General features: G+C 43.3%; 1 pseudogene; it reads left to right on the top strand.

The window, feature by feature from the left end:
* The first annotated feature begins 8,662 nt into the window (after nucleotides 1-8,662).
* On the top strand, nucleotides 8,663-12,650 carry LOC147973264 (protein FAR1-RELATED SEQUENCE 5-like; annotated as a pseudogene).
* The last annotated feature ends 2,273 nt before the right edge of the window (nucleotides 12,651-14,923 follow it).

The raw sequence follows: 14,923 nt of genomic DNA, 5'->3' as shown, positions 1-14,923 counted from the left end.
TTATGCGCCACTCTACAACTAGCTAGATAATCCATTAGAAACTCATAAAAATGATAAAACAGATTGAAGACTAGTACTGTGTCTAAAAAATATACTAAAGATTGCACATGTAGAAAAATTTAAAAACAACAAAATGATTGTATTTGATTGAGAAGGAATGAAATGCTTATTGTCTTACTTGCCAAGCTGCTTTGGTACGTCAATGTCAATAATCTGGAAGTGCTCGATGCTGAACTTTGGGTAATGCTTCCTCCATAGCTGGCGTACTGCCCCCGCAATGGTAGAGGCGTTGTTCATCAGCTCAATGTTGTCTAGCGTCCTGCTTGAATCAAGAACTTCGAAGCGTCCGTCCCTCAAGTTGACACTAAAGACCCAATAACGCCTCCCTCCGTCCTTATCGGTTACATCTGCGCACTCGAGCACTGGCAGCATGACCTGCAAGCGTGAACGATTTCAGACACAAATACAAGATGTAGCTAAGAAAAAACAGTAAAAGACTTGGTCAAGTTAAAAACGGGTTGCAACAAGTATCTGCCAACTAACAGATGTGTCATGTGCAACTGGACATGCTGTGGGTGCCAACTAAAAAAAGATTGATGATGTGGGCACAACACTCACCAAGTCTTTCTTGTCGAGACGGTTCTTGTAATCAAACTTCTTGTTCATCTCATTCACATTGTGGATCCCTTGCTGTAATTTTATCTGCAGAGATTATAAAACATGGCTTAAAACTCCTTAGTAGGTGAAAGGCCTCCCTCAAATGGTCAACGAAAAAGTGCTACAGAACAAAGATGAGGGTAAAAAGAAGGTTTTGGAAAAACTTACAGAAAACCTCAGTGGCATAACAACCTTCTTTGACCCTTCTGGTAAGTTATCCATTATGTGTAAGATTCCAGTCTCAATAACAATTTTTGACAACCATTGAACCGGCTTCATCGAATCAACTAACTCATTTAAAGAAATGTAGAAAGCACCATACCTGATTATCTCAAGGCTGATTTTTTTTTGAAAGCAATAAAAAGACAAGTTAGCTCGAAGGGTCACAGCAGCAAAAAAATGTGCATGAAAATGAAAAAAGAACAGTGTGCAACTAAAATCCCTGTTCTGTGCAACATACTATGCTTTCTATGCAACTAAGTGGCTGGTACTATGCAATTGAAAAAGATATGTATGTAGGCTGTGGGGAGTTAGTTTACCTGGTAGCTCCATCATCTGCTCCTTTGTGATGCCTGACCCAATACAAGAGGGCAGCGTAAAGCTTCTTCACTACCTCATTGGTGCTGAAAGTCTTGTTCTTGTTGTAGTCGATGAATGGAGACCTTTGAGATGCTGCGGGCCTTCTTACCCTCCTCTGTCTTCGTGCAAGAGGTGGCCCCGAAGAACTGCTCATGCCAACTTCTGGTTCTGCGCATATCGGGGTGTGGCAATTCTCTAGTGAACCAACATCTAGTTCTTGAGCTATTGCCTTGCCAGCATCAGCAGCATCACATCCTTCATTCACAGCTGCTGGGTCTAACTCACACTCATCGATGCTGATCACACCGGCTTCCGCTGTTTCTGCTGCTGGAGCAGGTGCTGGAGCATCACCATCTATGCCGAGGTCAAAAGATGGTGCATCGCAGAACCCGCCACCATGATAAGAGTTTGATCTTCGTAAGGGTTCAAGGACCAGGGCATCTCCTTGCGGCACAAACACGGGTGCATCATTCACTGACTTGGTTCGCAATAGTGTTGTAGTTGGCGGCCTTGGAGGCTTGCACCTACTTATAATGTCGAACACCTCCTCTTGTGTTAATGGTTGCTGAAAGACAGCTCTTGGGGACGGCACTTTGATAGTTGGATGACCTCCTTTTGTGTTTGGCATTGAAGCATCTCTATCAGTAGGCACCTTGGGACTTGCAGTTGCAGTGGTGCCTTCCTGGCCAGCTGTGGTGGTTTTGACTGTGACCATGCTGCTAACTGACACATCAGTTGGCACACTGGTATCTATAGTTGGCATCTTTCCAGTCTGAGTTGGCAGCAACCTGGCAGAACTTGGCACCCCTGCATCAATGGCTGCGGCTCGCAGCTCTCTCTCGTCTCTGAACCCCAAATCTTTTGTGGCCTGTTCCCCCTTTGCGCCCCTGGCAAACTTGACAATCTTCTGCTTAGGTGGTTTTGGTGGGACTGTTGAAAGGGGAGTCTTCCCCTTGATCTGTTGAACTTCTCTGACATTGGTTGGCTCTCTGCTCACTACTGTTGGCATATCAGTTTGAAGCACAGATTCCTTGACCATATTTACTTCAGCATCTGCACTCACCATCTTCTCCTTGGTTTGAGGCAACTGCAGATTCTTCTTAATTGAAACTGCTTTACGCTTCTGAACCACGTGAGGGTTTGCCGTGGATGCTGCCTTGCTCTTGCTGGAGCTTAGGTCTAGGAGCTGCTTTAAATATTCCTTGTACTTTTCCTTTGAATGAACCCAGTCAAGACCCTTTCCTGCTTCCTCCATGTCAATTTGATTCTTTTCAGCATCAGTTGATAAGAACAGGCTCTTGTCAATGGCAAAGTTGATCTTCTCACACATATCTTTGTCGCTGAAATCTGGCACGGGAAAGGTGGTTGGCAAAGCTGGCTTCAAGTTGCAGAGCTTGAACATATCAATGCTGCCCTGAGACTCTGCTTCGTCATTTTTCTTTGACTTTGGAAAATCCTTGTCTTTCCAGCAAGTCTTGTCAATCAACATCTGTAGTGTGCTCCTGCTACTCAATGAATTGCTGTTGCTCGCAGGGTTGGCATGAGTGCTAGTCCTCCTGGATGTGTTACCACCTGTACCACCAGAACCAGGGGCGTTGTCATCATCATCGTCATCGCTGTTGTCGCTGCCTCCATTGGATCCCCCTTTATCATCACCATAATCATCCTCGTCTTCTTCCCTCTCACTGCCATCAGCTTCTGCGCCTTTGTCTTCTCCCCTCTCACTGCCATCAACTGCTGCCCCTTTGTCCCCGTCCCCCTCTCTGGCCTCACCTTCTTCCTCCTCCTCCTCCTCCTCCTCTGCATCACTATCTTCTTCCTTGTCCTCCTCCTCTCCTTTGTCCTCTTCTTGTTTGTCCTCCTCCTCCTTCTCCTCCTCCTCTTCCTCCTCATCCTCCTCCTCGTCTGCATCTTCTTCATTGTCATCCTCATCCTTGTCCTCCTCCTCTGATTCATCCGCATTTGTCTCCTCATCATCGTCAGCATCTATTGCTGCTTCCATTTCCTCATCTTCTTCTGAATCATCCTCAACAAATTCTTCTTCTTCTTGTATAGTTGACCGCCATCTCTTTCTTTTTGGAGCACGGCGTGATGCCCCAGTTTGCATTGATGGCTGCTGTACGTAAGGATCAATATCTGGTTCCTCGTCATCAATCTTGGCAACTTCTTCAATGAAGGTGCCAACCTGTTCAGTTACAGCCTTGCACAGCTCATTGACCACTTTCGCAATTTTTGCCTTTTTCTGCATCAACACAAAAAAGATTCAGTACTGATTCAGTTAGAAAAAATAATAAAAAGTAAAAATGTCTGTAACTGACCATGATGTGATAAGCAAAAACGACTAATACACACTTTCTGGCCAACTAAAAACATGATTCTAGCCAACTACAAAATGCACTGTGGCACAAAGTAAAAACCATGCATTTCTGCCAAAAGTTGATGAAAATGGTTGTAAATGAACACTTTGACTATCCAAAAGAACATGTGCAACTACAAAAGCTTATATGTGCAACTGAACATACATCACAGCCAACTAAATTCTGTATTTTCGCAACTACAAAAGTTATACATGTCCAACTGAACATACATCCCAGCCAATAGAAAAAATATTAGTAAGTGATACAAGTTTCTGTATGCAAAACACTAACCTGCGGATTGTATGTTATTGGTAACTTGGATGCCACAAATGCTTCAGCTTGCAAAATTCCACCAAACAGTGGTGTCTGCTCCGTGCCTCTATACTCCTCTTTAAGCTGATGTGAAAAAAAAGTGAAACAGAAAATAACAAGGTTATCAAAATAGATTTGTGTGTTGAATGAAACCACACATTACAACCTGTGCAACTACAACAAGATACTGGAGTAGACAAATTCAACTATACATATATGCAACTGAACAAAGACACAAAAACTGTGCAACACACATGGCACCTAAAAAAAAGTTCCTACCAACTGATGCAACACATCTGTGCAACAAGATTAGTAAAACTGTGCAACTTAAAAAAGATGGTGTGCCAATTTAAAATGAACATGTGTGCAGATTGCCAAACTTAAAGCTATAATCTGTGCAACTACATGCATTGTTGTGCCAACTGATGACAGTTTTCTGTGCAATTTCCAAAAAAGAGTGACCAGACATCAAAAGAACATAGAAGGAAGACACTGTTGGAAAAAAAACAAAAAAGAACTCACTTGTAATTTGCCGAACACACCAGGAGAGATAGTATCCTTCTTGATCACCTTGGCAATTAGAGTACTATCCCATGGACTCGATCGTATCGCATCGCACAGTTGCTTACTGGGATGTCATGTACGAGCGCATCAAGGTATAGTATCTGCACCAGACCCAAACAAAAGAAAAGGCCAAGTTCAGTTATTGTTATGAGAATTTCAGCAAACTATAACTGCACAGAAAGAACAGGAACAGATGGAAAAAAGTGGTCGTTTTCACTAACCATCAAGTGATACAAGCAGCAGCAAACAGTTTGCTTCTCCTGGTCCATGTTCCGGAAAGCTTCGTTAATGTGTTCTGCTACAAAGAGGCAGATGTTTGTATTCTTTAGCATTTGATGATCTAGCACAAGTCCATAACACTTTGGGCTGAGCTTCAAGGCCGTGGTTGGTGCTAGAAAAGTGCTGAAGGCAACCGCAAGCCAGGCCATAAAGAATGTGTCATCCGTTCTTCCAGCCATATGCTCAATCATCTTGAGCCATGTAGTGATCTGGGGATGAGAATTTCCAGTTATGTTGAAAGCCTGTCTGAATCTCCTAGTGGCATCCTTGTCAACTAAATATCTGACTTTTGGACCCTTGTTTGGGAGATCAAATACCCTCTGAACACTGTCAGCATCGACACGGATCCTTCCCCTTCCTGGGAAAACCATTTCAGAGGTCTGTGGCTGGTAGGACTGCACCAGGAACTTAGTGAGGTCCGCTGGAAGTGTGTCTGATAAGTTCAATAGCCCCCCGACCGACCTCGAAACTAGCTCTGATTTCTGTAGTGGGGTTAGAGAGGCGTTGAAATTTGCAAAGCGCGCTGGTGATGCCCTTATCCTGCCTGCTTGTGATGGTCACTCCACATCTTCCCCTGGAGGCACCTCAACTCCTTCACCGCTGCCCTGTTGATTAGAAAATGAAAGCATTACACAAACATTAAACACAAGAGAAAAAACAAGAATGAAAAAAAACTAGCAATCATCATTTGAATCAGTATTAGAATGAGCTATATATTCATAAAATGGATCATGCCAACTAATATGATGTATTTGTGCAACTAATAAAGCTCATGAGGACAACTGCAAAGACTGCCAGTGTGCAACTGAATGTGCAACAATAAAACAGTAAATAAAAAAAGAACGAGACCTGGCAGCTACAAAAAGTTCTAGTGTATGTGCAACAATAAGAAATGATATTGCAACACAAGAAAAACAGTAACTAAAAAAAGGTTTGCAAAGAACTATTCAAATAGCTCATAAACACACACAAAAAACCCACATACCTCAGCATCTGCTGCGGAAGATGCGACAGCTTCTCCAGCAACTGCTGCCTGCACAAAAAAATGACCACAGATGTCAACTATGAAAAGATGCCAACTAGTGAACTACAAGATGCCAACTAATGCCAACTAATGTCAACTGTATTTAAATCAAAATGACTAGAGATGTCAACTACAAAAGGTTGTTATTGACATACTAAAAACAAAAATACTGTTCGGAACTGCTGCATAATTTCATCACTATCTAAAAAAAGCGAGAAAAACACTTATATTTGAGATTTTACTTACCCTAGAAGATGACTCAGCTCCCTTGCCAAGTGCCGCACGTCTAGTCCGCTTTACAACACGGAACTGATCAGCATCCTAAGAAAAAAAATAAAAAACATGAGCATGGGAAAAAAAAATGTTATATGACCCAAACAAAACCAAAAAAATGGACTTGTGTCATCAACATGCCACTTACCTCAACATCCTCTCCCTGCTCAACACTCTGTGCAGGTCGTGGCTGGCGATTAGCAGGACGCTTCGAGTTCCGGCGAAGAGGCTGACTTCCAGAACGCTGATTAAGCAACCAAAAGAAAACATGAAAAAAAAGACATTAGCATACATGCATAAGTTGAAAAACAACTCAAAAACAAAAGAAAAAAGTGCATAAAAATACATCTCCTTGATTGCCACCCGCATCTCCTCCTATTATAACCATTTTTGCCCTGCTGCAGGAAATACAACAAAAAAACATAGTTAGAAGATGTGGACAACCAACTACTACAATGATGCAGCCAACTGGGCAGTAAACCTTGTGCAAACTGGACATCAAATAAGCCAACTAACTTTTTTCTGCCTAATTATTACTTGCCAACTGTGACAAGTAATACCTAGACAGAAAAAAGTTAAGTAAAGGCAACAAGCTCAGTGAGATAACTTATTCTGAAAAAAGCGTCCCTAGTTGAACATGAAGGGAGACACATGAAAACAACCACATCCACAACAAAAGACTTGCACATTGAGAAAAATTAAAATGGAAAATTGCCAAGCATTGGTACTAATTTGCACAAATCAAGGGGTCCTAGTTGCACAAAGCAGGAGAATAACACATAAACCACCACAGCCACCACAATGCTGGTGGATTTGGTAGATTATATTGGAAAACTGGCAAGCATTGGTGCTAAAATTGTACAAACAAGAGTCCCTAGTTGCACACAGCAGAAGGGGAAACAACCAACTAGTAAAAAGTGTATAACATATGCAACTAAGTAAAACCAACTAAGTAGAGCAACTGGCACAAGTGTATAACATATGAATAGCCAACTTAGTAAAAGTGATGCAGCCAACCGAGCAGGCAACTTGTGCAACTGAACACAGTATAGACAACCACCTAGTACAAAAACAGTGAGCCAACTGACCAAAACAACTGCTGCAACTGCAGAGCATATGGACAGCCAAGTACTATATGGACGCAGCCAACTGAGGAGAATTTTGTGCAACTAACCACTTAAATCTCTGAACACCAACTAGGAAATCAGCCAATGCATTGCACACAACATTGCGCACATCTAATACAAACTTACAGAATAACTAAGAATCATGAACAGATCTCAAATCTCTGCAAAATTGAATGGAACATGAAGTAAACAGCCAAATTGCCCTAAAATCGCGCAAACGGGGACTACACGTTGACCCTGTCCAGCCACCCCCGTGCCGTGAACTACGCCTCCAACGATTCCCCCGCGAGGAGAACCACCCGCAAGCCGTCGCCAAACTGAGCACTCCGCCGCGACGCCCCGTTCGGTGGAGAGGATGGCGAGGAGGAAGACGAAGACGGAATGGGGAGAGAACTCGCTGTGGCGAGGGATTTCAGGCCACCTTGTAGATCCCGACCACCGTTGGGCGCGTGCTGCGAGATGGGAGAACGGAACTCAACATGACCTCGCATTCCCCTCGCCCTAAAATCGCCCTAAAATCGCAGGAAATCGAAGATAAGCGGGGGTAGTTCGCGCCGTTCCCGAACCCTAGAGAGCATTCCCCTCGCATTTCGGCACCATCCGCGCTCCGCGAGATAGAGAAAGGGAGGAGAAGCATGTAGAAGTGGAGGGAGAGCATACCTCCGACGGCGAGGAGCACCAGCGATTCCCCGGCGAGGAGAACCACCCGCAAGCCGCCGTCAAATCTGAGCACTCCGCCCGCCACACCCCATTCGGTGGAGAGGATGGCGAGGAGGAAGACGATGAAGGAATGGGGAGAGAGAGCACACTGCGGCGAGGGATTTCAGGCGCAGATTTCGAAAACCACCGCCCACGACCCCCAGTACTCTCTCCTCTATCACTTACAGGTGGGCCTCCCACGTCCGGATGCGGACAAAACCGCCCACGACCGCGGTGCGCGACCAGGTGGCACCTGGCGGATCTGGGAGCGATCGCTCGCACGATCGAACGGCCACGGGCCGGCCGCCCGTTTCGGTCAGTTAGTGGCTGGCCACTTTTTAGATTTCAGGATTAATATGTTCAAATATACCAGATCTAGAACCATATTAACTATAATCTGTCCTCCAATTCTTCTTTCTTCTTTCACCTGGATTTCCCTTCTCAAATGTAGCATCCAATTATGTGCAGAAAAATCTGAAAAGAGCTCCTTGCGAAATGGAAACCTACAGATCATTGCAACAAAACAAAAAGGGAAAAGGTAAGAAAAACTCTGTAGCAAAAAGAAGTCATGCTCTTGCCAGTTATTTACTGCAAACTGTGCAACTAACATAACAACTCTGTGCAAACAAAAAAATTCGTAACTGTTATAATAAAAGATTATGCTATGGTCATGTTTTTTTTTAGGTTGTTTGAAAAACAGTTTTTCTGTGGTTACCAACTGATGACATCAATTTCTTCTTTTTTTATATGTGCAGGGAGTGTGTGGCAGCATCCAAAAACAAAGGGAAAAAATGCTTGATCTCAATGAGTTGCCTCCAGATCTCAATGAGCTTCCTCATGATATGGATCAGCAGCAACCCAGCATACAACCAGGAAACTGGACAGAAAATGGTCGATCTGTTTACTACACGCAGGCAAGTCGTGATGGTAACCCTACGGGCCATGACAATGTGGCAGGCCAGTCATCAGCCCGTGGTGCCGCTGTAGTGGCGTCTTTGCAGTCAGAGAGCCATACTCTTGATGACACAGGAACTGAGGCAAATGTTCCTAGTCCAACCAGGACTGAGCTAGGAGCTCGGGCTGTTGACGGAGCTGTGCAAGTAGAAGAAGGAGAGGATGAGGCTGGTTCTCAACCTATGGAACCCTATGTTGGCATGAGGTTTGACAGCCTTCAAATTGCTAAGGATCACTACAACAGTTACGCACTATGGATGGGTTTCTCTATCAAGATGAACACCTCTAGACGGACACACCGCACCAATGAATTGATAAAACAACAGTTTTGCTGCAACAAGTTCAAGAAGCCCAAAGCTGATGATGGAGGAGCTGAGGCTCCTCCTTACCTGGACCCTATTCCAGATCCAACATCTGTTTACAGTGATGAGGAGATGGAAGAAGAACCTCCAATATTTGCTGAAGAGGAGGCTGGTACTAGTAAGAAGAAGAAGAAGCGCAAACGCGAGACAATAAAGCAGACTGAATGCAAGGCGAAAATGTTGGTGAAGCTGATAGATGGGCGATGGGAGGTGACGCACTTTGTTCGTGACCACAATCATCCGCTCGTGAACAAACCTTCATTGTCCAAATACTTGAGATCCCACCAAGGCATCTCACCTGATGAAAAGGAGTTTCTGCGCATCTTGTATAACTGCAACTTGACTACAGGTGTGGTGTTTTTCTATATCCCTTGAAGAATTAAGTTTCCCTCTAGGCAGTCCAGTGTGCAACTGTTATGGTACTACTGTGCAACTGAAATGGCTTAACTATGCAACTGCTGTCCAACTTCCCATGCTTTTTATATTTCACTTTTGGTGCTTCTTGTGCAACTAGATTGTCTTTATTGTGCAAATACACAATGTCCTGTATGCAAAAACTGCAAAGTGTTTTTAAAATGGTGCAGCTAGCTGTCCATTTCCTGTGATTATCTCCTGTGCCAACACGTGTCCTATTACTGTGCAGCTAGATGTGCGCATTTGTGCAACTAAAAAAAGGATATACTGTTTGTTTTTGTATTATGCAGGACGAATGATGCATGTAATGGCAGAGTTCTATGGATCTGAGATGATGGTGCCGTTCGGACCAAAGGCAATAACAAATCTTTGTACAAGTTTCCGTAGAGATGACACAAAGGAGGGTGATCTGATTGAGACAATTGCGCACTTCAAGGATATACAAAAAACCGATCCAGACTTCTTCTATAAGGTGAAATATGATGAAGAGGACAGAGTTGTCAACATATTTTGGGTGGACGGCTTAGCTCGAAACGCTTATGCGGAGGCGTACCACGATTGCATATCGTTTGACACCACCTACATGACCAACTTGTACAATATGCCGTTCGCGCCCTTCATAGGAATAAACCGACATGGCCAATCTTTCATGCTGGGTTGCGCGTTTGTGAGGCAGGAGTTGGCATCGAGCTTTGATTGGGTCTTTGGAGCATTCCTGGAGGCTATGGATGGCAAACCTCCTGACAACTTCATCACCGATCAGGATGGTGCGATGAGGCAGTCAATATAGAGCATCTTTTCAACCACCATGCACCGTTGTTGTCGATGGCACATCATGAAAAAGGCTCAGGAAAAGGTTGGTTGGTTGCTGTGCCGGAATCCAGGACTCTCTGATGATTTCAACAAGTGTGCTGACTTCAGCTTCACTATAGACGAGTTTGAGCAGAATTGGGCTTGGTTAATGATGAAGTATGAGGCTATGGCACACACGCACTTTGAGAAGTTGTACGAATACAGGTCAACTTGGGTGCCGTGCTACTTCAAACACAGGTTCTTTCCCTTCCTCCAGTCTACACAGCGTAGTGAGGGGTTCAACGCCGTCCTCAAAAGATATGTGAACCCACACAACTCAATGCTGAACTTCGTCAAGCAATATGAAAAAATACAGAACCACATCCTTGCCAAGGAATGCTGCAATGATTACAGGACACAACACCTTGAGATTGAGTTGTGGTCCAACTTCCCAATAGAGAAGCAAGCTTACAAAACCTATACTAGAGACCTTTACCGCAAGTTTAGAGAAGAGTTTGAGCTGATTGGACGTTATAATGCATTCCAAGTTGGTGCTGATGCGTTTGAGCTCAGACCGAACCAGGAATTTGTTGCGAAATATGGTTCTCGAAACTACTTGGTGCAGGCAAGGGTGGAGGAGGGTTCCTATTTGTGTGAGTGTTGTAAAATGGACAAGGACGGCATCCTCTGTTGCCACATCCTCAAGGTGTTCACCCATGTTGGCGTTGATGTCATACCGGAAAGGTACCCGCTAAGACGGTGGACACCTACTGCTGTACCTAGTGCGCTAGGTACTGGTTATGAGCAACCGGATGAAATGCCTCCTCAATCAAAGAAGCAGATAAGGGAGAGGAACATGATATACGATTTTCGGAAACTAGCAAAGCTATTGTATACAAGCATATGCGTGCAGCACGTACCGAGATCGGCCACCTGAACAAGTCCAAGAAAAAGAAAAAACCGACTGGTGCAACGGGGCCATCAGATGATGGCAACCCTCGAGGACCTCCTCCACCTCCAGGCAGCAATCAGGGGGTTCATCATCCAGGTAATTACCTGCCCCAACTCCTGATCTAACTAGGTGTGTAACTTCAGTTGCACACATCATTGTGCCCAGTTGCACACACCATGGTAGCCACTTGGACAGAACATACTGCCTAGTTGCGCACGCCGTGTTAGTTCAAGCATCAAGATAACACAGCTAACTTATTTTTCCAGTTATGCATATATGTGATGTCAACCCTCAAGGACCTCCTCCCCCTCCTGGCTGTACACGGCATCCTCCGCCACCTCCTCCCCCGCATGCTCCTCCCAATGGCCCTACAGGCAGCACTCAGGGGGCTCGTCGTCTAGGTAATTACCTACCCCCAACTCCCCATCAAACTAGGTCTGTAACTCCAATTGCACACATCATGGTGCTCAGTTGCACCGAACAGGCTACCTAGTTGCGCATGCTGTGTTAGTTCGAGCATCAAAAAGATAAACACAACTGACTTGTTTGTCCTGTTCTGCCTATAGGTGATGCCAACCCTCAAAGACCTCCTCCCCCGCCAGGCCCAACTAGCAGTGCCCTTTGTGCTACTCCCAATGGACCTATAGGCAGGACTCAGGGGGCTCATAACCCAGGTTAGTACCTTCACCGACTCCAAAACAAAAACTAGGGTGAGTGACTTTAGTTGCACATCCCAGTTGAACAGAAACATGCTGCCTAGTTGCGTGCGCTGTGTTAGTTTGAGGATCAAGCTAAAAATCTAACTTGTTTTTCATGTTCTGCCCATAGGCGACTACAATCCAAGTACCATGACAGGCCGTGCTACTGCAGGTGTCTTTTTCAACTTAACTTGCACACAACAACCAGTTAGTTGCACAAAATGTACTGTGTGGTTGCACAGAACATCAGTGCTGGTTGCACAATAACAAAAATACTAAACTTTTTATATGATTATTACACAGGTGATCGTGACGGTCCTACTGCCCCGTTGGAGGCTGCATCCCTTGCACAAGCTTCTGATGATTTTGTGCCCAGGGATCCTCCAAGGTCTACTACAAAGGGTAGGGCAAAGAGTCGACGGTACAAATCGGCGCTGGAGCTACACCCAAAGAAGAAAAACAAATGCAGCCAGTGCCAATCTACAGAGCACACTGCTGGTGTGTGTCCACAGAGGCTCCTGTGATTCTGTTTCCTCATTTGTAACTTTGGAACAAAAAAGGAAAATAATGATGTCTTTTTTAGCAATGTTGGGACCAAGTGGACACATTCAGCATCTATGATTCCTCTTTATCTAAATTTATGCTGCTTGAATTAGTTCATGCACTATGTAAAAAAAGTTGCTATTTGTGCCTTTGTTGGCAACTGGTTAAATATTTAGTTGTTGAACAATTGTATATCCAGTGCTCCTAATGTATCAACAAAAGTGATGATATTGAGTTGCAAACGCAATTACTAGCAGTGTGCAACTACAAAATCTACTTAATAAAATTGGACAAACCAGCAACTTCCTCCATGGAGCAGAAAAAAAATAGTACTGACCTACTCCTTGTCGTATCTCAGCAACTTCCTCCAAAGAAGAAAATAGTACTGACCCGCGCTCTAATGTTAAGCTATATTTGTCCAGTCAGCTTAAAAACTTGTCAGGTGTCTGAATGTCGAAGTTTATTGTGGAGGTTTCTCCTTTGGATGGCAGGTGGGTACATGAAGAAAATAGATAAATAATACATGGAGGACACCAATTTTTTAAAGATTAATGCATGGGAAAAAGAGGAAAATAAAACCCGTTTAATCAACTATGTTTAGCAACCATCATACGAAATCTTCTACTAAACTATCACACAATAAGTTACACTGGCCATTATCGGAAAATATTCTTACATATGGTAAATTCATTATTTCTATGATCAATTTTCCAAAAAAAAATCTACTGTCCGGCTAACAAATTTTCTTGCAATTTCATGGCGGTTTTGCACAAGTTAAATATTTCCAACTCAAAACAAAATTCATGTCATTAAATTAAACCTTTTATTCTTTGTTTATCTTCATTTGCATTGAAGTGCCAATGGCTGCTCAATTTAATTTAAATAGTGTATTCTCTTTTCACCCCCGTATTTACCATATAGGACCAACATTCCCCCATATATACATTTGTGTCTCATCTTAAAGACCCAATACGATCACATAAGTTTGTCTATCCTGAAATAGGAAAAGACACGTATCTCGCACATTGTAACTAGAAACTTAAAAAAATCCCCAAATATAGAACCATAATAGTAGTTATGACAAGATGTTTCTAGTTTTAGCTATGAATTCTAAATTTGAATTGAAATTAATGTTACTGAAATGACCTAGTTACACATACAATTCATATACTTTCTAGTACTCCCTCCGGTCCTTTTTACTCTGCATATTAGGTTTGTCCGAAGTCAATCTCATCCAACTTTGACCAAGTTTATATAAAAAATTATAGACATTCACATAACAACACCAATATCATTAGATTCATCTTGGAATATATTTTCATATTATATTTATTATATATTATAGATGCTAATAATTTCTAATATAAATTTGGTCAAACTTAGCAGAGTTTGACTTTCGGCAAATCCAATGTGCAGAGTAAAAAGGACCGGAGGGAGTACATACAAACTCAAAGTTAATATTTCAATTTGTGCGACAAGATCTAATATTAAAAATTTCACATATTTGTTACGAAGTTATAAATTACATCAAATTAATATTAACAAAATTTTGGCATACAAGTTTTTCTTATGTGGTATAGGGGGTGGGGGAGTGCAGTTCTCCCACCTAAATATATTACTCAAAGTTGACCAAATGCCAAGAGAGGATCTAGATTATAAGGGGAAACCGGGTCGTAAACTTAAAAAATTTAACCTCATCTACTATGACGAAAACCATACAGTAACAAAGAAAACACAGAAAATCCAGGTACAAAGTTACAACACAGTGCAAGGATGAACAACTTAAGCATATAGGTGGTTGAGGGATGTACCGTCGGTTATGTCATAAGCAAGTACATGGCACCACAAGCAAAGGAGAGGACGACAAGGTAGGACAATGCGCCATAAGGCAACACATAGGCAAACTCAGAGGTCGAGGAATGAGAAAACCAATAGCAGCAACCGTGAAGCCACTAGCACATGATAACACATGGTTCCATAACCATTATACCGGCCCGACTCATCCAACACTGAATGTTAGGGTGGTCTTGAATGTGGCGAGGTAATAATGATGATGGGGAAGGCTTTAGCTCATCGAGCATGCAGACAGAGAATTTCAATTCAACATCGGGACTCAGGTCAGTTGGTGGGAATTACTGACGAAGGAGTGGCCAACTCACAGAGAGTGCCTCGGAAGAAAATATCTCTACCAAGGCTGGTCAATGTCCATGGCGGAGTGTAAATGAAGGTCAGACACAACCTCAAGTTGGCGACAACAAAGGACCCAAGCAGTGGTCGAACATAGATTTGTAGGATGCTGACATGGCGAGGGGAGGAGATCACTAGGTTGTTGAGTAG

The sequence above is a fragment of the Triticum urartu genome, chromosome 5A (genome assembly GCF_056163025.1).
Source record: "Triticum urartu cultivar PI428250 chromosome 5A, HENAU_Tu73, whole genome shotgun sequence".
In the NCBI taxonomy this organism is placed as follows: domain Eukaryota; kingdom Viridiplantae; phylum Streptophyta; class Magnoliopsida; order Poales; family Poaceae; genus Triticum; species Triticum urartu.
This window is presented reverse-complemented; position numbering and strand designations above follow the sequence as displayed.